Source organism: Eublepharis macularius, chromosome 3 (assembly GCF_028583425.1).
Source record: "Eublepharis macularius isolate TG4126 chromosome 3, MPM_Emac_v1.0, whole genome shotgun sequence".
Lineage (NCBI taxonomy): Eukaryota > Metazoa > Chordata > Lepidosauria > Squamata > Eublepharidae > Eublepharis > Eublepharis macularius.
The window spans coordinates 156,713,589-156,739,152 of record NC_072792.1 but is presented as its reverse complement, the minus strand read 5'-3'; the positions used below and the strand labels follow the sequence as shown (position 1 = coordinate 156,739,152).

The following is a 25,564-nucleotide window of genomic DNA, read 5'->3' as shown; positions in this document are numbered from 1 at the left end:
GTATCACCAGTGCTCCATGTTGTCTAGTGTTAGTCCTAGAATTGATTATGTTCTGCTTCAGTATTTTTTCTACTCTGTATTGGATTCTTATTAATACTATCTCTTTTAAACTTGTATTTATTTACCCTATGGTATTGCTTATGAAATGTCCTTGATACTGTATTGAAAGGTACTTGATACTGATTGTACTAATCTCATACTGTGTAATCTGCCTTGAGTCTCAGTGAGAAAGGCAGACTATAAATGACATAAATAAACAATACCATGAAGAAAGTGACAAAATTATCCTAGGAAGTAACCACACAAACCTAAGGCTCTGCTAGAGAAGCTTCAGGTGGCCTGCCAATGTTTCTGATCCCAGCATCAGCATAACTATGCAAGCCTGAAATGGGTGGTACAGAGAGGAGGAGATGTCAGGGGAGGAAGAGGACCTGGGAAGTGTCCTAAACTCTCTCAGTTCAAAATTCTGCCCCTAATGCCAGCATAATTTTACACCAGCAAAAGAGGTGTACTAGGTTCCCTCATCTTTAAACAACAGAAATGGCACCACAGATGTTTTTCAAATTCCTAAAATAACTAACTAGTTGATTTACTTTAAAGGGGGAAAGTCAGGTGAAATCAGGAGTTTCTGAGGTAATTCAACATATATAAATATATATATCTGAGGTAAAATAGAACATGCACAGACTTTAGTTCTTATGCTCTTCACAGTTACTTAAATTCTTGTTTAGAACTGAAGCTTTTGTTCCCTTGTTTTTCCCCAAAACCTCTAGTACACTTCCTTTTAGTATTCTCTTTCTCTTTTGGGTTTAAGAATGCTGGTACCCACTTTCTAGTACCCCAGACACCTTCTCTTCAAACACCAGTGTGTTCCTTCAGTTTCTGACTGACTCTTGAGGTCTCCACAGGCAGTTTCCAACCACACCCAACCAGGCATCTCTGCCTTCACTCTTCAGAGTTACTTCCCTGTTTGACTGGGTAGGGAAAATCTCTTCTCCTTAGAAGATCTATCCCCCTTCCTTTGGCCCATTTCGGAGAATACATCTACTTCCCAAGCCTCCTAGCCAACTTTCCCCATTTCCCTTGCTGGTGTTAAAATGCTCCCGTTAGCAACTCTTCACACTAGATTCCACTCTCTGCTAGGACTGAAAAAAAAGACCCTCCTTCATTCAGCTCTTGCTACCCAATCACAGGCCTTGGAGTAGCCTGTCACTCAAAGCTCTCTACATTTGTGAGGGATTAACCCTTAATAATATAATAATAATGATAAAGTGACTAGTGCTCTGATAAGTTAAATAAGTTAACATATATGAATAAATAAACGTATCTCATAAATACAGACTATTCCTATAGACAAGATGTAAACAGCAACAAAATGATTTTGTATAACCACCAGGCAAAAATGCTCAACGCTGCAAAATGCCAGAAGTACAGTCTTTAAATACTTGAAAGTGAGGTAATTTTTCTCCTTTTTCTTATAGGTGCAGCTGGAGAAATGATATGAGAAGAGGCAAGTATCCAGGAGGTAAGTATCATAAAAGTCAAAGGTATAAAGTAATAAATTGCTTATCTCTTTTTTCTCTTATAGGTGACACTGAGAAGCCAGAATGCCCAATGGGGCAGGAACCCTTCCGCCATCACAACTTTACGGCAGTTTTTAGGCACTGGGGGGAGTCGTGCTGACAAGGTGGCTCACCCTCCCCTTTTCAGGGTCTGCGGCAAGTCAAAGAATATGTGACTGGGCTGGCCATTGCAGGCTTCACCCTGGGTGGAAGGGACCACACAGCCTCACTCAGATGGAGTACACCCTCTGCCATCCTAGTGTGCCAGCAGGAATGCTTGGGAAGTGTCCATTGAGTGGCAAGGGGCTGTTCAATGCCATGGATCCAGTGCCCTATGCCTTGCTAATGCTCCAATAGTTGTAATCAATAAAGCTGTGGCCTGTTTTATTCAAAGTCAGTGTGTTGTGTATTCATTGCCCAGGGCACCAGCCTCATTATCACATATATGGATGCAAATAGCCAAGGCTAACATAAGACAAACATTAACAGTTGTCTTCTCAAGCCCTTTTGGGTTCTCCACCTCAGGATGCAAACAGCCAACAGGAATCTCCAACTCCACTCAATAACTGGAGATACAAAGATACTGCACCCCGCACAGATAAACAAGGAAAGGGGATCTTCTTCTGTCTCTCATGTCTCCTATGCCGCTGTGCACAACCATTAACAGTCATATCTCTCACACAGAGGGCACATGGTAAGTATGCATTGTTTGCCGTGAATCCTTCTTCTTTTTAAGTACTCTACAGTGCTTTACTATTCAGTAAATCAGTTTCAAAAACATTGGCCCATCCTATTCTATGTTAGCTATATTAATAATACCGTTGATGTAATTCCAATTGCCTGGGGGAAATCAGTTCATGGATTCCACCGTACTGCAGCCTAGCAGAAAGAATGTAACATTATTTAAGTTCTGCATGCTGGTGCAGAGCTCTTCGAACCCTAGCAGCTATGGGGTTTTAGTATTTTTTTTTAAGTCATGAAACACAATCATGAGTATAATTAACTTGTGTCACTGTGCAGTCTCTGGACATACCAAGGGAAATCAGTAAAAGGCCAAAGGCAGGCTAGAAAATACCCAGAACCTCTGGTCACCTAAACATTTTTATCTGCCATGCTGCAAAAGAGAGGGGAGGATTTCAAAAATCAAAAATGCAAATCACGCAGTTACTGGCATTGTTTCAGTTTTCAACAGCATCTAATCTAGTTAGGGCTGGTTCCAGACTTTGGGTGGCCCTGGGCAGAGTGCTCAGTTGACCCCTTTGGCCAGTACTAGATTCCCTCTTTTTGCTCTTCCACCCATGCGCCCCTACCTGCCTGTGCATCCTTCCTTTGCTCGCTCTCAAGCTCTCCCACCACCTGCAGTGATAGCTACCCACGCTGCCTGCACCCCTTTTCCCAATAGTGTTGGGTGGTGGGGCAGCTAGGAGTGCCACTGCCACCCCCAGGAATCCTGATGCTTTGTGCACCACCCACATGCCCGTTTCCAGCTGCGCTAGGCACCATACGCAACAGGGAGCACAGGTGACAAAGCACTCACAAGCAGGCAGTAGAGGGGCGTGAGTGCAGCCATCAGAGGAGATGTGTGAGTAGGGAGTCTGCAGCAGTGGGCCCCACCAGAAGCCACAGGCCCTGGCAGCTGCCCCACTTCACTGTGTGCTGATGCCAGCCCAGAATCTAGTCAATCACTTTTACATTTTATCATGTCCCATTGAGGGTAGCCACCCACCCACTTTACAGCCTTGTCTAGAAATAGGATATCACATGGCAAAACTGACCCTGAAATGTGTCACTTCAGGCACAGATGGAAAAGTGCTTATGGTTCCCACTCACTGTCACATACCCTAGACTTGATGCCTTCTCCCCAAGGTTTCATTTTCTATATGCAAATAACTTGTAATATGAGGGAGCATTCCAAGATGAAATTCCCCTCTTCCAAGCGGAAGTGGTGCATTTGCAAAATGTTTTACCCCCAAGCCGGGCTGTTTATCTAGACCCGGCCAAAAAATCTGACCTGCACAAGCAAACAAATGTCCACAGGCAGGGGAACTCCTATCACTGACCAATTAGCATGAGAATTCATTGGAAAGGAAATCAAAGTGAGTCCAGAGATACTGTTCCCAGTTGTGCATAATGAGGTGCTCCGCTGCATACTTCATGTTGCACAGTTGTTGTGCAAAAGCATATACATCATCTATATCTGTGTGCAGTTCATTGCCTTGCACACATGGCCCCATAAACATCACACCCTGTGTGTGCAAAGTGCGACAAAATATAGAACCAGGAGTTCTATGGCCATGATGATATATAAAGTCTTAGTAGATAAGCTACAGCTTGTAAAGGAGTTAAGGAAGAGGCCTGGATCTAGCAGCTGGCTGAGGCTGCAAACGTGGAAGGCAACACAAAAGTCACTTAATCCACAATGGTCCCAGTGACTCTGAATTTAAAGCAAGGAAATAGCCTCCTTAGATTCTTTGTCAGGATCACCATGACTCTGTGTGACACTTCAGGATCACGGCATTTTTGCCCCTTGAAAAAAACCATGTGGACTTCAAAAGCCTAGAAACGGGATTTGCTACTCTAAGAAAGGGATTTGCAGTGTGTGTGTGGTCTTTGTATGCTCTTGCTAAAGAATCCCTAGAAGTGGGAGGGACTTTTTGAAAACATAACCCCGGCATTTAAAATTCTGAGAGCAGTAATAATGAAATAGGAAGGTGGTTGTACATAAACACTGTAATGTTGCCACATACATATAATTATCTCTCTAGAGTATTTTTATCCCATCCTATTTGCAAGGAGCTCAGGGTGGCACATCAGGATCTCCTCTCTCTCTACTTTTTTATCTGAACAACAACCCTATGAGGTAAGTGAGGCTGAGAAATAGTGAGTAGCCACAGATTACTCAGCAAGCCTCACAGCATGAACTCATGAAACTGCCTTATACGGGTGTATCAGTGTCAGAACTGTCTACTCTGACTGGCAGCGGTTCTTCAGAGTCTTAGAGCCAAGCTGCAAGTGACGCCTGACACAGGTTGGACACTTGTCAGCTTCCCTCAAGTTTTGATGGGAAATGTAGGCGTTCCTGTCTTGCAGCTTGGCTCTCCATTTAATTGAAGTTTACAGAGCGGCTGTCTATTGGAAGGAGAACTTGCAGTCAGGAGGGGAGTGCAGGCGTTGGGCTCTCGTCGGGTTCCCCCCTTCCCCTCCACTGGGTGTGTGTGTGGGGGGGAGGGTTCTGTAAACTTCAATTAAATGGACAGCCAAGCTGTAAGGCCAGGATGCCTACATTTCCCATCAAAACTTGAGGGAAGCTGACAAGTGTCCAACCTGTGTCAAGCATCACTTGTAACATGGCTCTTAGACAGAGTGTTTCACATTCCCCTGGTCCTTTTAGCTGGAGATGCCAGGGACTAAACTTGAGACCTTCTGCATGCAAAGTAAATGTTCTACCAATAAAACACTGGTTGCCATGTCGGTCTAGAACTGGGTGTCATCTAGGTTCAAATTTGTATTCACCATGAATCTCACCGGATGATCTTGCACCAGTTCGTTTTCCAACCTAACCTACCTCACAAGTTTGTAGTGAAAATAAAATGAAGCAAGGGAGAACATAAACTCCTTGGATAAAAGGCGGAGTAAAAGTGTACTAAATAAATAAGAATGCTGAAATGTTGACTTCTTTATAGTGTTGGGATGGTTGAGCCCAGGCTATCATGTTGTGCAAATTTTTATATAACCAGAAAACAATTGCTTGCTTACTTGTAATAACATTATAACATTGGATTTATATACCAGCCTTCAGGACAACTTAATGCCCACTCAGAGCGGTTTACAAAGTATGTTATCATTATTCCCACAACAAAACACCCTGTGAGGTGGGTGGGGCTGAGAGAGCTTCTAGAAGCTGTGACTGACCCAAGGTCACCCAGCTGGCTTAAAGTGGAGGAGCAAGGAATCAAACCAGATTAGAGTCCCGCACTCATAACCACTACACCAAACTGGCTCTGTTGTAGCTGTTGTTCTCCAAATGGTCATCTATGCATTCACAGTGATGAGCATTGTGCCTGTACAGAGCTTGGATCTGGAGACTTGTAGAGCTTTTATATAATTTTTTTTTTTTAAAGGATAGGAAATAGTGCTTTTGTTGATTAATTCACAGGAGTACCATGCAGTGGCCAAAATGGATTCAGGGTACGATTTGAACGACTGTGCAGAAAGATCCTGGGAAAGAGTCGAATTGCTACTCATTCAGCTTTAGTCTCCATAACAAGCTTGGTATAGAATCTACAGAAAATCATGTGACCTCAGCTTTCTTGATGTGCTAAATGGCATGAATAACCATGACCAATTTTGGAAAGTATTCTGGGATGTTTGGACGAAAAAATATAAATGCAAAATAATCTTTTATTACTTAATAACCTCTAAGCCGTATGGACGGAAACAGGATAGCAAGGCACTGGGCTGGCTAGACTGCTGGGCTCCAGAATTTAAAAAAAAGATATTCCGTAAGCACCAATATTATTATGAATACTAACAATTTTCACACTGTAATCTTCACCTCTCCTCTAGTGTTTTAGATTAGAACAAAGAGTACTCGCAAATGCAATTTTTCAGACTTTGGTTTCTCCTTAAATCCAAGGAAACATAAGATTGTTACTTCTTACAACCAGTAATTTTCTCTAAAAGAAACATCCTTTGAAGTGAACATGGGATTGTTTAGCTTTGTACATCTGCCATGCTCTGACAGTTTAGGCAGGCATTCCCAGGTTTGTCATGGAACTGCCTAAAAGAACAGGCGGAGTGAATAACAAGAAGGGAGCCATCCAGCGAGTGCACAGTGCTTTTCAAGTTCCATGACTTCCAGTGGGAAAAATTTTAGAAGATGCTTTACACTTCCATCAGAATCAAAGTGCCGGCTTTGGGCTGGATTTATTTACTTATTTAAATTGTGCCGCAAGGTTTTTTAAAAACCCAATATTTTATTAAAATTCATTTCAAACTGTTCTATTTGAAAACAAATCTGTTTACAATCTAAATTTAATACAAAACATATTACGGCTAAATTGGACAATATTTTCATTTATACACACATGGAAAAAATATAGCATACAGATTTTATGAGCCTCTGTCAAGAGCTGTATTAAAGCTGCTCCTCTGTATAAGGAATTCATAGGAAAATATCTGACTTTTGAGGTCATATAAAAGTTCACACAACACGGGAGCCAAAGCTGGGCCACTAGGGGGCCAGAAACCATCAAAGCCGTTTTACAGCCTTTGACACAAGTAGACATCATTTTGGGTTTTATCCACTGAAGTCACTGAGGTGGCCTCATGCAGATGTTTTACTAGCACATCGCACCCTAAGCTCTCGCTTAGTAAGTTCTCGTTGCTCTATAGGCATGAAGGAAACCAGAGATTCATATGTGAAAAGTTCAAGTCATAGGCTTCTTCCAAAATCGATTCCCAATTCTTATGCAAATGTAACATGTGTTTACATTTTTCATGCAGCCCATGAAAAACTAAAATCCCAATCATATGAATACTCAAGTTCCAAAAGTCCAATAAAGCCACACAAATAGAACATATTTTTAGGTATACATATTTCTATATTTTATTTGGATAGTTTATATTCTGAATATCACATCTGAGTACTCTGCATTAGTATCCCATCTTGTATACCATGAGAACAGAAATTGTGCCCTCTCTTATCCTCAGAACTCAGGCTGAAAGGCACTGAGCCTTATAGCTAAACTTGGATTTGGAGTTCTGATAGCCAAACCCAGAATCCAAGCTGCTGCTCCTTTATCTATCTATTTATTTATTTGATTTGATTTTTAGCCCACTCTCTCCGGAAGCAGGCTCATAGTGGATAACAAGTAGTAAAAACCTAATTAAAAAGACATAAAAAACATAAAATCCAGCAAAAGAAAAGTAGCAATTCTACACAGCGGCCAACATACCAAACCCAATCCAGTTACATCCCATGGGATGGGAGATGATATACATTTAGTGAGACAGCAGACAACTGGGGAGAGGGGGTTACATTCCCCCCTCAACGGGAGACTGGCAAAGGAGCTCACCCACACCCCAACCATGTGCCTGGCAGAACATCTCTGTCTTACAGGCCTTGCAGAAGAAGAATAAATCCCGCTGGGCCCTAATTTTCGCAGAATTCTCTTAATCCTTGCAGGACAATTTAATTAAAGTTTTTTGCTTTGATGATATAGGAAGAAATTTAATGCTCACATAATCCCCTTCAAATGAGAACTACATCCAACTTTTTATTGTTGAGAAAGTGGGACTCTGAGCAACATCAACCAGAGACAGCCCGTGCTTTCTGTCCCTGTGCTTACTCAAGTCCAAGTTAGAACATTTGCATTAAGGCACCACTTTGTGATAAAATGACCACCTGCACATCACTCCATTGGAAACTGATACAGAAATTCTCACATGTAACAGGACAGGAAGTGTGAGGGACTTGTGCTTCCTGTTCCCTTTGCATCTCCATCCCACACAAAGCCACTCACTGCAGAAGGAAGGACTGAAGGGATCCCAGTGTCTATTTGTAAAATCAGATTGCTCTGACACAGTCTGGAAACAAAAAGCATACAGATCAGGGTATGAATCCAGATTACTCCAGAAGCATAAGCATTCCTTTACAAGGTATCAGTTTCAATGATAAGTAAATCAGTGTTGTGGTCCCCCAAGAAGTTGCTCCAGCCACTTATTTAGGATAAACTGGATTCTATCCTCTGGCAGAATGTCAAATTATGCAATTATTTGAAAACACTTTTCTCTAAAGACTCTTCAAGACTGGAATTGTGTGTGGGAATTTTGCTTTGTGCAGAGATTTTTTTTTTAAATGGTGGTTTCAGCGGTAGTTTCTTGGCAGCTGTTCTAAACCATCCTACAGATTTATCATTTAAGGCTCTATGGGAAATTTCCATTTTTGTCAGAGACAATGCTGGTCAATTCCCCTACTTGCAGTTTATCAAAAGAAAAAGACAAAACATTATTGCACAAGGACATCTAAATTGCTCCGTATCTCTTTGTTTTTGCATGAAAATTCCAGATAACAGAAACTTTGAAATGACTTTCTTGCACTGTTTACAACAGCTAACTCGATTAAGAACCACACTGACTTTTGTTGCTGTTCAGCTGTGTTTCCCCACAGGCTGTATTATAGCTCTCCAACCAGTCCCACAGCATTGAATGATGTCATGGGATCAGTTCAGCGAGATGAAAGACATAAAGCGGAACCCGCTGGCACTGGGGAAAGCTTCCAGCACACAATTCACGACGAGCACAGCTTGGGGACGGGAGGGAAAGAGCTACAGGGCCAGCCATTCAGCTCCTAGAATCGTGCCTTTCCCCCATCTCAACAAAAAAAGGAGAGTAGGTGGGCCTGGAGCTAGCGATTATTCTTTATCAAACGCGTTTGAGAGGAGGAAGGCAGAGCTGAGCAAGACTACCTGCTAAGAGAAAGCTTTTTCTTCCCAGCTTCCAAAGCTCTGCCTTTGATGTATGGCAACAGATCACTGATCAGATTACAGGCATTTGGTCTCACTACTCGTCTGCCTTTGATCTGCGTGCTTAATTTTATTTTCCTGGATTTGGAGTTTGCCTGGGCTTGTGCTGACATACTTTTTTTAAAAAAGGGGGGGAGATGAAGGCATTTAATACAGAAGCTCTGGCATAGTGAGATTCAGTTTCAGAAAGGGTGGCTATTGGATAAACATCAGCACACATCAGGTACTGTATTTTTTAAACTTTCTTTAAAATTTTACCTAGTATCCAAGTACCGTTGATTTTGATTTTTTTAAAATGGCAAGACTGAGGGGGGGGCGGTTTGTTGGAAAGACTGGTGGGTTATAGGAACCTTCTCGACAGATAATTGCAGTTTATAATGACAGGCGTCTCTCTGAATGTAGTGAATATTTTATCAGCATTTTTATTTCCAAAATCGGTTGCTTGATGTTTTATTGCAAATAAAGCAATCAGAATGATAGTATGTACAGTAACTTAGTAAACTCTGTGTTTTTTTCATTGCATCCCTGGGAGTTTTTATGCTTAGCACTTTATGTATTGTTTTATAAATATACATAGCTAAATACATGAATTTTATACTTGTTTAAATTCATTTAATGAGCATATAACAGCAGAAATCTTCAAATGTATGCCCTCATGCAACCTCTAAAATAAATGAGAATGCCATGTTGAAATTATTTCAAAATTGTGGCCTGGAATTGCAATCCTGTGCCCAGTTACTCACTCTTAGGCTATAATCCCAGGGGTCTGTTGGAAACACCTCTGAGAAAATGTCTTTAGAATGGTTAGCATTAGTGAAAACGCTATATTAAAGTATAATCTACATTCAGGAGACAGGGAGGACAGTTCTGCTCCAAGTTATGAATGCTATAACTGGTAATAGTATTGTAGATTTTGGCTCATGTCCAAATGTCTGTGAGTGCCTCTGTGCACACAAGGTCAGTTCTCCAGTTGACTGCATTGTCAGGACTGATCCAGACATTGACAGAGATGCTGTAAATGCTAAACTCAGTGGGAAAGCCCTTTGGTATGCGTGTCTCTTGGATGCACTGGGGTCCCACAAGGAAGCCCGGAAGGGGGAGGGATACTTTGGAAATCCCTCACACTATTGCACCCTCCAGGAGTCTATAATCTCCCCGGGCTTGAGCAGGCTAATTCCTCCCCCTCTCCTGGTTTCCCTTTAATTAACATTCAACTGTTCTCAGAATTCTATTCTCCTGGAGCATATTTAGCCGGCCCTCATCCCAGCCAGTTTGGGGAGGGGACAGATTGGGGGGGGGTGTTCAGTTTTTTAAATCTTTCACAGTTGGCACATTGGCCAGGCACTTTACTATTAGATAGAGTGATATACACATGATGCATCTATTATTTTATGGCCACACTTAAATACGTATTTATTGCATTTTAGTAGTAAAGGTGGTATATACATAATAAAATATTTTACGTGAACTTTAGTAAAGAATATTAACACTTTTTTTTAAAAAAGCCACACTTAATTCTTTTTAGACTTCTCAACAAGAAAAACCATGCAGGTGGTCTTATATGCTTGTGGATAGAAGTGCCACTTTAAAAAGACTTTTGAAAGTACTTTAATAAAGAGACCAAGAACTTGAACTCAATCCCATTTTTACTGCAGAACAACCAAAACACTGAAATTCAAATTAGTCTCCTGATTCCTATTTTTAAGAATAACAAGTAATAGTCAGAATCTATTTACTGAGAAATAACTGCCTTTAACATATTTTAGCACCAAGTAATTTTTTTGGCTATTATGTCTGAAAATTCAGCTTCTTAATATGAGATCATGGCCATATTCTTTGGATCCACAATCTTCTACCATGAGACATCTGGCTAGACATCCAAATACTATGAAAAGTACTAATTGTTATATTAACTAACAACTCTAATGTAGTCATTACAAATCATTATGAATTTTAAAACATTCATTTTCTTTCTTTTCTTATAGTAAAAGGCACAACTTACAAACACGCCCTCATCCAGTACAAAGGCTGAAGTCTAGCGGTTTTCTAAAAAGAAAAGATCCATTTTCTTTCCACTTTTCCTTCTACGCCCTTCCTTTGTAAGACATTAATTGATAGTCTCCAGTGTCTTCCAGACCCATGCTACTATCACAGACATATGACCAGAAAAAAATACTGGCTCTAGTGTTGTTGTCTCCATGTTTACCAAAATAGTGAAGGGCAGGGGGGAAGGTAATCGGTTCTAGATAGGGTTGCCAACTCCAGTTTGGGAAATTGCTGGAGATTTGGGGGTGTAGGTTTAGGAGGGTGGGACTTGGGGAGGGGAGGGACCTCACTGTGGTTTAATGCCACACAGTCCACCCTCCACAACTGCCATATTCTGAAACTGATCCCTGTAGTCTGGAGATCAACTGTAATTCCAGGAGATCTCCAGACCCCACCTGGAGGTTGGCAACCCTAGTTCTAGAATATGTGTTATAGTTACTAGATTGGTTGGTACAATCCTCAGATTCCTGTCAAAGATCTGCTTTATCTTTATCTGATAATTACAACTGAAACTTTACACATCCATGTAGGACTTGCATCTAATTTGGATTTATCCATTTTCTCATTAACTATTATGTTGATGTAGCCTGTTATTATCAATTCAATCTAATCATCAATTTTAGCCATTTGGTATTATTAAGGGCAAAAAGACACACGGGACAAAGAAGATCTTTAGTATTCTAGTTTTCCATTTAACATCTGGAATCTATCCTCTTTGACTTTGCAAGTGTTCCAGATACTTAAAAATTTCTTCCCTAATACAAATCTCATTCATAAAATCAAATCTATATTTCCCCCACAACTTTGTTAATCTTCTTCTTTTAAGAGGACTATTTAAACCTAAAACAGTCACATTTTAATTTATTCAATATATTTATTATTTACCAAAAGCACATTTAAAATAGTTTTTCACGTACTATAAAAACAGTGAAATCCTATGCAGAGTTATTCCAGTCTAAGCCCATTGAGTAAGAATTATTCACAGAAGATAGTAACTGGTTATATCAGTTTATTGAATTTGGGCAAAGGTAAAGTTAATAAATGTGTTAATATAGCTACAAATAATAACCTAGGCAAATTCTATACACCATTTTCAAACAATTTAAATGCAGTTTGCATCACTGTTTTCAGACAAATGAAATATTTTTAGTCCATATCAATTGAAAGCCTTCATTTAATTATAAACTGAGCAAGATTTTCTGAAGAATATTAAACATCTGGATATGGGCGACCATGTCCAACCCTGACTGTAATTAATATCCCATCCAATTAATTCATAGTTTAGAGAAACCATTCTCTTACAGTGAATACAATTAGCTTTGTGCGAGTATCACTAGATCAGTTATCAACAGAAGTAATTGTTAAAGTCTGAACATGTGTGTGCTATGTTCTAATCTCCCCTTCCCCATAACACATCTCTTTACATGACTTATCTAGCAGTTTAAATTGTTCCTTCTGTTCTTCAAATCAGACAGCACTTTTTTCCTGCCATTTTGCCTTCAATTGGTACTTAATTGGCTGCTTCTTGTGGGAATTGTCTTGTTCTTATCTGTTAGCAAAGATACTTGACTGTCAACCAATTAAAGATTTTAGATGCAGAGGAGTTAGCCGTGTTAGTCTGTAGTAGCAAAATCAAAAAGAGTCCAGTAGCACATTTAAGACTAACCAACTTTATTGAATCACAGTTCTCTTCGTCAGATGCATGGAGGGCAAGAAGAAACTGGTCAGATATATAGGTGGAGAGGGGAGGGAGGAGTAGATGCAAACAGTAGCTTCTGATTTGGAGATCAGTTTGCTTCTGTTAAGGAAGTCAGTTACTTCTGATAATGAGATAATCATTCATAGTCTCTGTTCAATCCCAGCCTGACTGAGTCAAATTTACATATGAATTCCAATTCAGCAGCTTCCCGTTGGATTTTGTTTTTGAAAGGTTTCTGTTGAACTAGAAGATTAAAGATTTTAGAAAATTAATCTTTCTTTCAACAAATTAAAAACCTAGTAATTAAATTTAAATAAATGTGTATAAGGGTGGCTTCTTGACATATTGCAGGTAGTGCAAAATAAACACTAATTGTAAAATGCAGATACCATTATTAACATTTTTACCTTTCATTCCTCATTACAGTAACACAGCACAAAATAGCTTCAAAACTTCAAGTATGCCCTTAATTTGCAGTTTAACGTATTAAAATAGATCCATTCCTCACCAATTCACTCTGGCTTCCACTGATTAATCAACTAAAGTTTTCCTTGATTAACCTTCCAATTTCAAGATTTTAGTCCAAATACACACTACTACTTTTAGTTCATAAAATAGAACCACAATAATTCTAAAGCACGTAACACATCACTGTAAATTTCCAGCTCTCAAACACTGTTACAGCAATCCAAAATAGAGTTGTGTATGCTTGAATCCATTAAAATCAATAGGCTTAGGAGCATCTAGATCAGTAAGCTTAATTGTTGGATTGTTGCCAGTAACTTTCCCACTGTAGTACTACCATCAGAACCACTAGAATTTTTATGTCATGTAAGTTAAACAAAGTTGTAGTCTGCAATATGAGCTCCTAAACTGGAAATGAGGAATTAAAAACCCTTGAACGTACAAGAAGAAATGACAGGTTTGTCTAAGCTTGTCACAGATGAATTTTACACTGGCAATCACAACCATAATTACACCATTCTAAGCCTATTGACTTCAATGGAATTAGAAGGGCATAACTTTGTTTAGGATTGCGCTGTTAATCTACTTAAAGTGGATAAAGTCACACTGCTGTAATGGATTGAACATCAAACCAGGAAGATTTTTTGAATCTCCACTTAGACATGAAGCTCACTGGTTGGTCTTCAGCTAAACACTCGCGCTCAACTGTATATACCTCACAGGGTGTGAAGATAAAATAAAATAACCTCACGTTTGCAACCCTGTGATCATTGGAGGAAGGGTGAGACAAAATCAATATATAAAATATAGCAGCATGTGAGTTAGATACATAGATGGAGAGGCCATGTGAAAAAGCAATAATAGTAGTGGGAAATATGCAGCAATCTGACACTTTTGTTGGAAAATGATGGTTTAACAACAACAACAACATTCGATTTATATACTGCCCTTCAGGACAATTTAATGCCCACTCAGAGCGGTTTACAAAGTATGTCATTATTATCCCCACAACAAAACACCCTGTGAGGTGGGTGGGGCTGAGAGAGCTCCAGAGAGCCGTGACAAGCCCAAGGTCACCCAGCTGGCTTCAAGTGGAGGAGTGGGGAATCAAACCCGGCTCTCCAGATTAGAGTCCCACGCTCTTAACCACTGTACCAAACTGGCTTTCTTGGGCCAGATTAATAAAGGATTTAATAATAATACCTGGCACTGATCATACTTCAGACTTCCAAAGCACTATGTAAACATTAATTAATCCTATGCAGTGTTTTTTTTAAAAACTGATTTGAGGGAACACGTGTATATGTACTTCTTATTTACTCAACAGATGTAAGCAGTTATTGATTCCTGTCCACAATCAAACTGCCGCATAGAACATCATAAACATATTTTAGGACAAGTAGTAACCCTGTAACATAATATTGACCTCAGTTTCCAACAGCTGTTGTAACAAATGCAGATCTGTCCTTAGAACTGTCTAACAGTAGAATCCTAAGAACACTTTCTTGTCTCATTGAGCGGGTATCAGGAAGATTCTGACTACAGCTGCTTGGAATTGCACTGGTAGGCAACAAGCAGAGCTACATAGACCGTATCCTTCCCACCTTGATCACTTCTGCTTTCCCACGATAAATGATTAAAAACAAGGAAGGCATCTTTTATTGGCCTCACTTTATCACTAAGAGAACAAGCAAACTTTGCTGTGATAAAGCATTCTTCACTGAACACAACAGAGAGGTAATTCATTCTCTGCAACTCTTCTAGTGCAATCATATCCAAAATTGCTATGGACTACCAATCTACAAGATTCTCTGGAAAAGTCAGTAGTGCTAGGAAAAGTAGAAGGCAGTAGGAAAAGAGGAAGGCCTAAAATGAGATGGCTTGACTTAATAAAAGAAGCGACACGCTCCAGTTTGCAAGATCTGAGCAAGTCTGTCAATGATAGGATGTTTTGGAGGTCTTTCATTTATAGGTTCGCCATAGGTCAGAGGCAACTTGACAGCACATAACACCCACACACCAATCTACACCCTTCAGAATCTCAGGGCACTGAGGTTCTAAATCAAAAAAGTTTTCCCCCTTTCACCGGCCCTGCAACATATTTGCACACCCCAATGAACAGATTCAAAAAATCAAGCACAAAATGCAAACAAGCAGTGTCCTTGTCTTCAAACACTTGTGTAGTGCTGCCATAGAGTTCATAGTAGTTTTCATAATTGTGTGAGTAGAAGAATCTAGAATAGAATCGCTGTTTTAATTTCGGTGAAGATTCACCTACATATAGACATTTATCTTGAATTACTATTGTCTTGTTAATAGATTACCGAATAAAAGGGAATTGACTCACAGGGAGTTGAGGTAGGGGTTATGGCTCAGTAGTAGAGATCAAAGCCCCTGCCATTTCCAGTTACGAGGATCTCAGGTAGAAGATGTCAGGAGGACACACCTTTCCTTGACTGAGACTATGGAGAATTGCTGCCACTACAATAAGCTAAATGGACCAATGGTCGAATTATAAGGCAGCTTTATACATTCAGAATTGAAATATTCTTCTGTGAACACAGGTAGAGAGACAAACATCAGTCTCTCATTTTCTGTCTACAAATTAATTCCAGAGGCTTCCAGAGCTGGCTTGAGCTATATTGTTCCATTGTCTCTTAAATCTTGAAAACTTTTGTAATCTGATTTTCAATAGTTCACATGTTACAGTCCACACACATACATTCTGCCTGTACATACATACATCTGTTTGAAAGAAAGAGCCTAAACACATTCACTTTACTGATGAAACTGGGGGGCCAGTACTTGGATAATGTAGGGTTTGTACCACATGTCCAGCTGTAATACAAGAATTACACACACACAGAAAAATCAAGTGTATGTTGTACACAGATTGTACATGAATTCACTGTAACTTGTGAACAAGGCTAGTGTCTCAATGCTAGTAATTATCACTTATGCTATGGGACGAATAGAAGACATGGAGAAGTAAACAATGGTGGTACACAAATGCTAAGGAATCTTAGGGAAGAATATAAATATTTGGGTAAAGTTTGAGAGTGAGCTCTGCCTTGTACTATCATTGGGTCTTTAACAATCCTTGAATTACCTAACGAATCAAGAATCATCATACTAGTGACCTACTGTTCCTAAGAAAGAGTTCATTGGTCATGGTGGAAAGTGCCGTCAAGTTGCAGGTGACTAATGGCAACCCCATAAGGTTTTCAAGGTAAGAGATGTTCAGAGGTGGTTTGCCATTGCTGGACTTCCTTGGTGGTCTCCCTTCCAAGTACTAATAAGGGATGATCTTATTTAGATTTCAAAATCTAACAAGATCAGGCTAGCCTGGCCTATCCAGGTATGGGCAAGAGTCCATTAGTAAACATTAATTTCATACTGTCCATTAGCAAAGAAAAAATCATACTCATTAAATTTAGTACAGGAAACACTACACTCTTCTTTTGCTTATGTACATCACAAGCAGAACTGAAAATGGTGGCTGCACACGGCTAATGAAGGGGGAGGGGTTTTACTGGTCCTAGCACTTATCTAGTTTCTCCATTCTCTTCAACCAATGCCTTCTCTCCACAAGCTCCAATAAAAAAGTGGGGAGGGGGGCACAGTGGAAGATCTTTGCATGCATTCAGCTCCACAGCCAACTGCAACTGGCAGGCAGCAGTAGAAAGATGAGGCAGTGCAAGAGCTAATGATTGCTTGCTTGAGTAATGGAAATAGCCAACCATGGAAGGAGAGCAAAAGCATCTATGGCATGGGAGGTACAAAGTGGGTTGGTCTGCAAGCTACACTTTATCTATTGAAGAGCGACATGTGGCTCCAGAGCCACAGTTTGGCCATCCCTCTTATAGACTGTTTGACACACAATGACGGTACACAGAAAAAGGCACACTTAAGCCCATTAACTTCACTAAGTTTAGGGACACCTAACTGCATAGGATCAAGCCAAACATATGAAACTACTTTATACTGAGACAGACCATGGGTCTTATTGTCAGTAGATAATACTGTTGTCTACTAAGAGCCAGTTTGGTGCAGTGGTTAAGAGTGCGGGACTCTAATCTGGAGAGCCGGGTTTGATTCCCCACTCCTCCATGTGAAGCAGCTGTGTGACCTTGGGCCCGTCACAGCTCTCTCGAGTTCTCTCAGCCCCACCCACCTCACAGGGCGATTATTGTTGTGGGGATAATAACATACTTTGTAAACTGCTCTGATTGGGCATTAAGTTGTCCTGAAGGGCAGTATATAAATCGAGTGTTATTATTATTGTTATTACTTTGACAGCAGCTCTCCAGAGTCTCAGGTAGAATTTTTTCATGTCTGGAGATGCTGGGGATGAAACCTGGAACCCCTCACGTATAAAGCACATGCTCACTGAACCAAGGCCCTGCCCTTTATTAATTTTAATATGAAAGGTGAATAGTATGAAATTTCTCACCAGTGTAGGGTTTGCAACTGCATTACATAAATTTAAGTACAAATTAATTTAAGCCTCATACATGAAAATGCCGTAAGACTGAAACAAAAGTTTTAGAACTGGGAAACTGGTGAACAACACTGAAGTCTCTGTTATGAATACAAGAGGCAGGCTGATTGTAAGGTTCAAGAGAAGAGGTGCGTTAAATTAATCATTTTCAAACTGTGCTCAACAGAACTAAATTTACTTGGAAGATTATCAGATTTCTTACAGAGATCAGTAATGGTAAAACTTCTCCAAACAATTACTTGTACAACATTACCAATCTTCCTTAGTGGTGTCAGACTGATGACTTGGTAAAGGGACAGGGACTGTAACCTATACTACTGGTACTATCTTTTGGTGTAGATATGCTCCTGTTGTGAGTCTCCATGTCACTTAATATGTTCATGTCATATTACTTATGTTTTGTTTCTGTATTCGGTTTTATGCTTGTTTTCAAATTTCTGAAATCCATAGGCTATTGTATTATTTGTTGAATGTACCAGCCTTTGGTCATATTAACTTACACTGTGTAATCTGCCTTGAGTCTTAGTGAGAAAGGTGCAAATAACATGGGAATGAATGAATGAATGAATGAATGAATGAATGAATGAATGAATGAATGAATGAATGAATGAATGAATGAATGTGGAACTGTAATAGAGTTGGGTTCATGCTAGGGCATACTCTTTGTTGGTAATAGTGTGGCCCAACATTCTCCTTGAAATAAATTGGTGTGTTTGGGAAAGTAGCAGATGTTCTAATGTGCAGTGTCCTATGCAACTTGTAGTGTATATATTAGAAATACATAGAGGTGCTTCAAAAGATAGGTTGACAAAGAAAATGTTCTCTGGAGGTAATGTTTGGAAACCATTGCCTCAAATAAAACTTCAGGCAGTTTCAAGGCATTCCAACAACTGCAAGCGACTAACAGCCTAGTCCCATTTTTATCACTGACAGAAAATGACAGCACGATCAGAGCCGCACCACTGCCTCTTACTCCACAATGGAATCTCTCCTTCCAGTTCATTCATCAAACTGCTTCCTTGGAAATCTAAAACCTTTTTGGTGCATAGTTAAATCTACATTAGCACTCTGTCTCTGACACTGAAGACAGTGTTTTCTCAAATACCCTTAGTATCAATTTCCATTTCCTGGCACCCAACAGGAAGTGTAATAATATGATTATCACATAATTTTCTCATGCAAGAAGAGCCACAGGGTGTGTTGAAAAAGATTTGCCAACAGGGTTGTTTCTAACAAGCTAATATTTATTTCAGTCAGCCATAAGGCATATATGACAAGAACCCTTGTAAAGGATAGTCATATAGTTCATGCATTCAGCCTGTGTTAGAAATATAATAAACTCTCCTGTACACAGTAATTTAAGAGAGTTATACAAACAGTGTAGATTAAGATTGTAATGGCCCATACCCCAGGGAAGTATTTGTAGAAAGCAGATGGCATTCCTGGAATAGGATGAACTTTATATTACAGAGATACATAATGCAGTTTTCATTCCAGAGAATCACCCATATTTAGCTCTTTATGATTACTCTCTTCACTAGCAGTAGCTGTGCAGCTCCATTAAGATTCCCTCTGACCATTTACAGCACCTCATTCATTCAATATCACATAATCCAGCAAACTCCATGAGCACTAAACAGCATTTGTGTAAACAACACTGCAGTGTATAGTGAAGCTAAGAAGAGCACTAATAGATCAGATAGAAGGTCTGTCTAGTCAAGCATCTTGCTTCCCACAGAAACTAACTGGGCGACTCCAGAAGACTCAACAAACCAAGCACAAAAGCCAAAGTGCCCCCTCCACCCAATTATTGCTCCCTCTGCAGTTTGTATTCAGAGGTACACTGCCTCTGAGCATGATAATTCTATTTAGCCATTTAAACCTCACCTCTCTCCTCTGCTTTATCCTCACAACAACCCTGTGTGGTAGGTTAGGCTGAGAGTTGTGTGACTGGCCCAAAGTCACCCAACAGGAGTGGGGGTTCAAACCTGGGTCTCCCAGATCCTAGGCCAACACACCAACCCAACACTACACTGGCTAATAGTCCTTGATGGATCTATCTCCATCAATTTTTCAAGTCCTCTTTTTAAACCCACCTCAAACACATCTTGTGGCAGTGAATTTCATAAATGAAATTATGTTATATAATAAAGAGCTTCCTTTCATCTGTTTTGAATTGACACCCTGTTGATTTCATTGACACCCCCAATTTCAGCCATCCATTTATGACAACAAATCCTGTACAATGGTTGTTGGGGGTTTTCCGGGCTGTATTGCCGTGGTCTTGGCATTGTAGTTCCTGACGTCTCGCCAGCAGCTGTGGCTGGCATCTTCAGAGGTGTAGCACCAAAAGACAGTGAGAGATCTCTGTCTTTTGGTGCTACACCTCTGAAGATGCCAGCCACAGCTGCTGGCGAAACGTCAGGAACTACAATGCCAAGACCACGGCAATACAGCCCGGAAAACCCCCAACAACCATCGTTCTCCGGCCGTGAAAGCCTTCGACAATACAAATCCTGTACAATTTCTTGCATTCAGGCTATTCCAGGAATACAATAACGCCTCCTGTACCAAGTTTATTTTGATACTTTCTTTGCCAGCCCATATAGCAACAAATGTAAAAGCAGCCCTGGTGGGCACCTCAGTACTAGTGAACCAGTGGGATTGGCAGCTGGCACCCATATAAGGTATCTACATGATTAAACCAAGTCTTCCCTTCCTTCCTCATTACCCCCAGTTCAGAAGAGAACTTATGCACTTGGTATTAGTCTTTAAGGTGCCATCAGACCCATTCTGTTGCTCTGCTTCAGTCTAACTCGGCTACCCCTCTGGAATTACTGTACATGTCATATGATGAACCGTTTTTGTGAGAGGGGTATACCTTTTTATTTTCTGTTATTTAGTCCGCCTTTTCCCTTGTGTCCCAAGGCGGATTACACATATCAATAAACCCATTTATTATAGACAGCTCCGTCCCTTCCCTCAAGCTGCACACATTTGTCAACAGAGAGACGACCTCCTTAGAATGAGCGTTAACGGTCTCCCTAAGACCGTCGGTGAGGGAGAGGGGAACGTGGATTCTGCTCACCCTATTCGGATTTTTGAGAATTGCCGCCTCGCGGGAGGGTCACGTGGTCTGAAGTGCTTCCATTGGTTTGCCTTTCCCAGCCCGAAATGGGAGGGGGAGCGGCGGGCCGTTGCCTTGGTTACGAGCGGGGGGGGGGCACGAGGAGGTGGTTGGGGAAGCGAGCGGAGGGCAGAGGCAGAGGCAGCGCCACCGCTGTGGTGCTTGGATGGGTCCCTCGCGGAGCTGGCGGCGGCTTTTCTCCACGGACCTGCCCTCTCGCGGTCACTTTCCTGGTGGTCTCCTCCTCCTGCCCCGAGGATGGCGGTGAGGACGAGGGCGTAAGGGGGGACTGAGGGAGGTACGGGGCGGGGGGCAGCTGCGCTGGGTTCAGTGGGGAGGGGGCGGTGCAGGAGGGGCTTGGCGGGGGGGGGGGCGGATATAGCAGAATTTGCCGGGGCTGTGAGGAGAAAAGAAGTCGAGTGACGCCGAGAAGGATGCTGATAGGGGCGCTGATGCCAGCCGAGAGAGACTGGGTACCAGGAGGAGCAGTTCGAGGACCGTTTCCTTTACCTACGTGGTGGACCCTCCATGTTCAGAGGCAGACAGCTGCGGGGCGGGGGAGGGGGGCGGGATATGCAACAGGAGAGGGACGTCGCCTAAACGTCTCACTTGTGGATCTTCTCAAGGCAACAGCTGGAGCTCTTCACAGGGAACTGCGGCCAGTCCTGATTCCCTGTCCTTAGTGAGCCACATGTGTACAAAAAAATGTGTACTGGGGATGTAGTAATCAGTTTGGCACAAAGCCGATTTCATGGCCTTTGTTTTGGGAGGGCGTTTATTGAGTTTATTTACATATTGGGAGCATGCTTAAAGCACTGTGCAGCTTGACCTTACACAACTTCACTCGGAAGTTACATCTCCCTGTGGGTCTGACTCCCAGGAAGTATGCCTAGGATTTTTGGGCTTAGAGGTAACCTAAAAATGTAAAGAGGGCTTGTGAGAGGCTGAGGGTATGTACCTGATGTTTCTTTAAAGTGGATTGGTTACACTACTTCATTCGAAGTGCTCTGACCACAGGGTGGTTAAAGATTTCGGTTGCAGTTGTTAGTCAATTAGTCAATGAAATTGACTAATTGAAAATTGTCCCTAGCTCCCAGTCATTCCCAAATAGTTGTGCGCCAGGATATTTTTAATGGTTAATTATAGTTCATGTAATTGCTTACAGATCTATGGGTGACAAGTGACTTGGTGTTCCTCAGCTATCACAAGAGGGAATGCTTCTTTTCCTATGGCATGTGGAGCATCACCTAAAAGCAAAGAAATAATGTTTTTCTTCTTTTCTGTGCACTATTTTTTCCTAGCTTTTCCCTTACACACATTCTCCCTAGCAACTCTGCTGTGGCTCTTGGAAGGGCATGGTCATTACAGCTATTGTTGTGAATTCCTCCCCGCCCCCCTTTCCTTTATGTATGTGCTATAGCTGTGTAACAGATTATTAAATAAAGAACCATAGAATATTATACTGCTATAGGGATTGCTTTTTTAAAAAGCTCTCAAAAATCCCTCTGGTGCAGCAAAAAGATATCTGGAAGAATGATGCCCATGAAGGGATGGTTGTGAGCACTGATATGGATGAAATTTTTGCAGGGTAAGCATTACGTGCCCATTCTTTCCCAATGCCAGGAAGTGCATTGCCATGCCGATGCTATTGGACTGTTTACTTTCCAAAACCAGTAAAGCAGTGTTACAACCCCTTTCTCTCAGATTTTTCCTTTAACCTTTTTCTTCTTGCCCCCTTTGGGTAGATTGCTGCCACCAGGAATTATATTCCAAAATAATTTAAATTTCCCCTTTAATAAAGTGCTCAAGCATCAGGCTCCTTCATGGATGTGGCCCTGAGGATAATAATGGGATATGGGAATAACAGATACTCTGGGACAAACAAAAAACGTCTGTTTTTACAAGAAGCATATCGGTTTCATATTTCTTAAACTCGGATGGTTCAAAAGAGTGTTATTTGTTCTTAAAGTTACTTTTCATAGACACAGAGACTCAGATCTTCTCAAGCTCCACACACAGTTTGCTTGCTTCTAATATCAATTTCTCACTCAAATACACATAAGACTTTCTCTCAGGCACACACATGGTTTGCCTCTCTTGCCCTGACTGAATGTTCTTTCACAAACATACACAGTTCAGGCTTCCACAAAGGTTAGGTTATATTTCTTTTAGAAATTCACAGACACTCTCAGGCTGCACACAGCTTGCCTCTCTTGCCCTGACTGAATCTTTTTTCTGTCAGTCCAAAAACTGCATTCACTCCACCCACACTCTCAGTCATCAACCAATCATCTCACTCACTCATCCCTCTCTTTCACCCCCACTCTTCATCTGTACCACACCAAGCATTTAAAGACACACACACACATTTGAAATCATTACAAGCAGGTTTGGGAAAGAGTGTATTGAATACAACCCCCCCCCCCCTGGAAACAACAATCACAGTATAATATCATGGGGAAAGTACAAACAAAAGCTCTCCAGTGAAAAGTCTGCCTTGTGAAAGCAGCCTTAATGAATATATTAATTAACTGATAAAATTCGTATGATTAGGCCATATGAATTTTTTAATGAAATAGTTTATTAAGCAGTAATAAATAAGTGGTTTTCCGCACCATCACCCTTTCCATGGGTGGTGGTAGTTCTAATCGAGGTTAGTGACAGTGGTGGAGTATTTATTACAGGGTACATGGAAAAACCTCTTGTTGGGTCTTTAGAAGGAAGTTTGGTTGGAGCGGTATGCAAGTATCAAGGCAGTGAAATGAAGATGACAGAAATGGCACCAAGTAAGTTGCCCCAAGTTCTATGGAGTGTGGAGCTTAAACACTCTAATTCTGATAAATAAATAGATCCCTTCCCTATATCTTTTCCCTCTCAAGTAGAACAGCAATGGAAGGGAGACCAACATTGAGCAGGAAAAAAATAATGAAAAGGTCTTTCTCTCAAGACTAAATGTTCCCAGAGTTAATTTTTAAAATGTTGTGGAAAACATACATATGTAGCTTCAGCCTGTTTCTGATAATAGTTTTCACAGCATCTGTTACTGGACATGGAAATACAGAGCTAGTAAAGCAGTGGAAATTAGTTGGCCTGAATAACAGTTGGCCAGGCAGGCAGGATGAGGCAATGTGGAATGGGGTAGTTGGTGGGTTTCTTGTTTCAGAAAAGTAGTGCCTCAGATTGCAGGAAAGAATTGAGGAAAAGTTTGACAGTTAAAATTTCATACCATCTTTGATCCACTCCTGTTTTCTCCTGAAATTTAAGCTTCTTTGTTTATGTTATTTTGTACACCATGAAGGTGATATATTAATGATAGCCATACCTTTGTCTGTTCCACTGATGCTAGTTATAGATCACATTTTTGTTCCACCCTTCCACCGAGAATCTTGGTGTGGCATGCAAAGTTCTCCTTTTTTCCACCGCTTTAAAAATCCCTGTGAGGTAGGTCAGGCTAATAGAGAGTAAGTGGCCCAAGATCGCCCAGTAAATTTCATGGCAGAGCAGCAATTTAAACGTTGGTTGCTGTAGACTAGCATCCTAACTGCCATACTACACTGACTGTACTATACTATTACCTGTTACAGAAATAACAACAAAACACCCGTATATATTATTAAGCTTTTTTCTGTATGAATTGAATACATAATATAGGACAACATATTTGAGGTTTTAGCATATTTTAAACTTTATATGGGTCTTTTAATCCTTGCATTTATGTAATAAGGGAACTTGTTATCATGTGTTCATTGCATCAATTAATGGTCATGTTACATTATTAAATTGCTTATAATGACTATTTTTTTTCCAAAGCAAAGTAACGGCCTGAAAGTTACCCTTAGCCTTGCAAAAATAAAAAGGAGTAAAGTTCCCCTCCAGAAAGCTGCGAGATCTACATACAGTCTGTGACTAAAACAGAAGATGCTGGAATTTAAAGCATTGCATGTATTAAATAGAACACAGTTTACCTGCTGCAACATGTCTGATGTATGCTAGAAATTCATATTTGGGGGGAATGAGAGGATAGTATATCCCAAATACATGTCCTTATTTACATTAAAATTGTTCTATATGTGAGTATTTTAACGCTATAGTAAATCTATGCCAGATTTAGTTTACCTAAATATAAAACTAGTCATAGACATTCTCCTGCTTGTTCTGTTAACTTCTGTTGAACGGGAATAGTCAATATGTACGCTTACTTTGAACGTGTATTACAACTGAGGGTAGTTAGAACGGTTTATCAGGAACAGTCACATATTCCATCCTATTCTTGGATAATATGAGTATTCCTTAGATTACCATCTTTATATAGATAAATAAAAGTTCATTAAAATATTAGTGTCTAAAATAGAAAGATTTCTACTCATGTTGAATTAATACTTCAACTTTGTAGTTATTTGTCTCTTTCAGTACAAAGAAAAATATATACGTGTAGCCAAAATGGCATGTGTCCAGCTGACATCAGTATAGCACCACTTGATAGCAGTGGAGAACAAATTTGCCCAATAGCAGCCTATTATTAAATACAGCAATGTCTGTTTTCAAGCCAGGAATGTTTGAACTGGAGGCAGAAACAGGAAACATGCAGTTGGCACAGTTTTGCTTCTTTTAAGACTTGCTTCCAGGCGAGCCAGTCAG

General features: G+C 40.6%; 1 protein-coding gene across 1 annotated transcript in view; it reads left to right on the top strand.

The window, feature by feature from the left end:
- Positions 1 to 8,862: 8,862 nt before the first annotated feature.
- Positions 8,863 to 25,564, top strand: part of TNFRSF19 (TNF receptor superfamily member 19) — a 64,512-nt gene continuing 47,810 nt past the window's right edge. The window contains exon 1 of the mRNA XM_054974983.1: positions 8,863 to 9,311. The gene's annotated coding sequence lies outside the window, so the exon portion shown is untranslated. The remainder of the gene's footprint in view (positions 9,312 to 25,564) is intronic.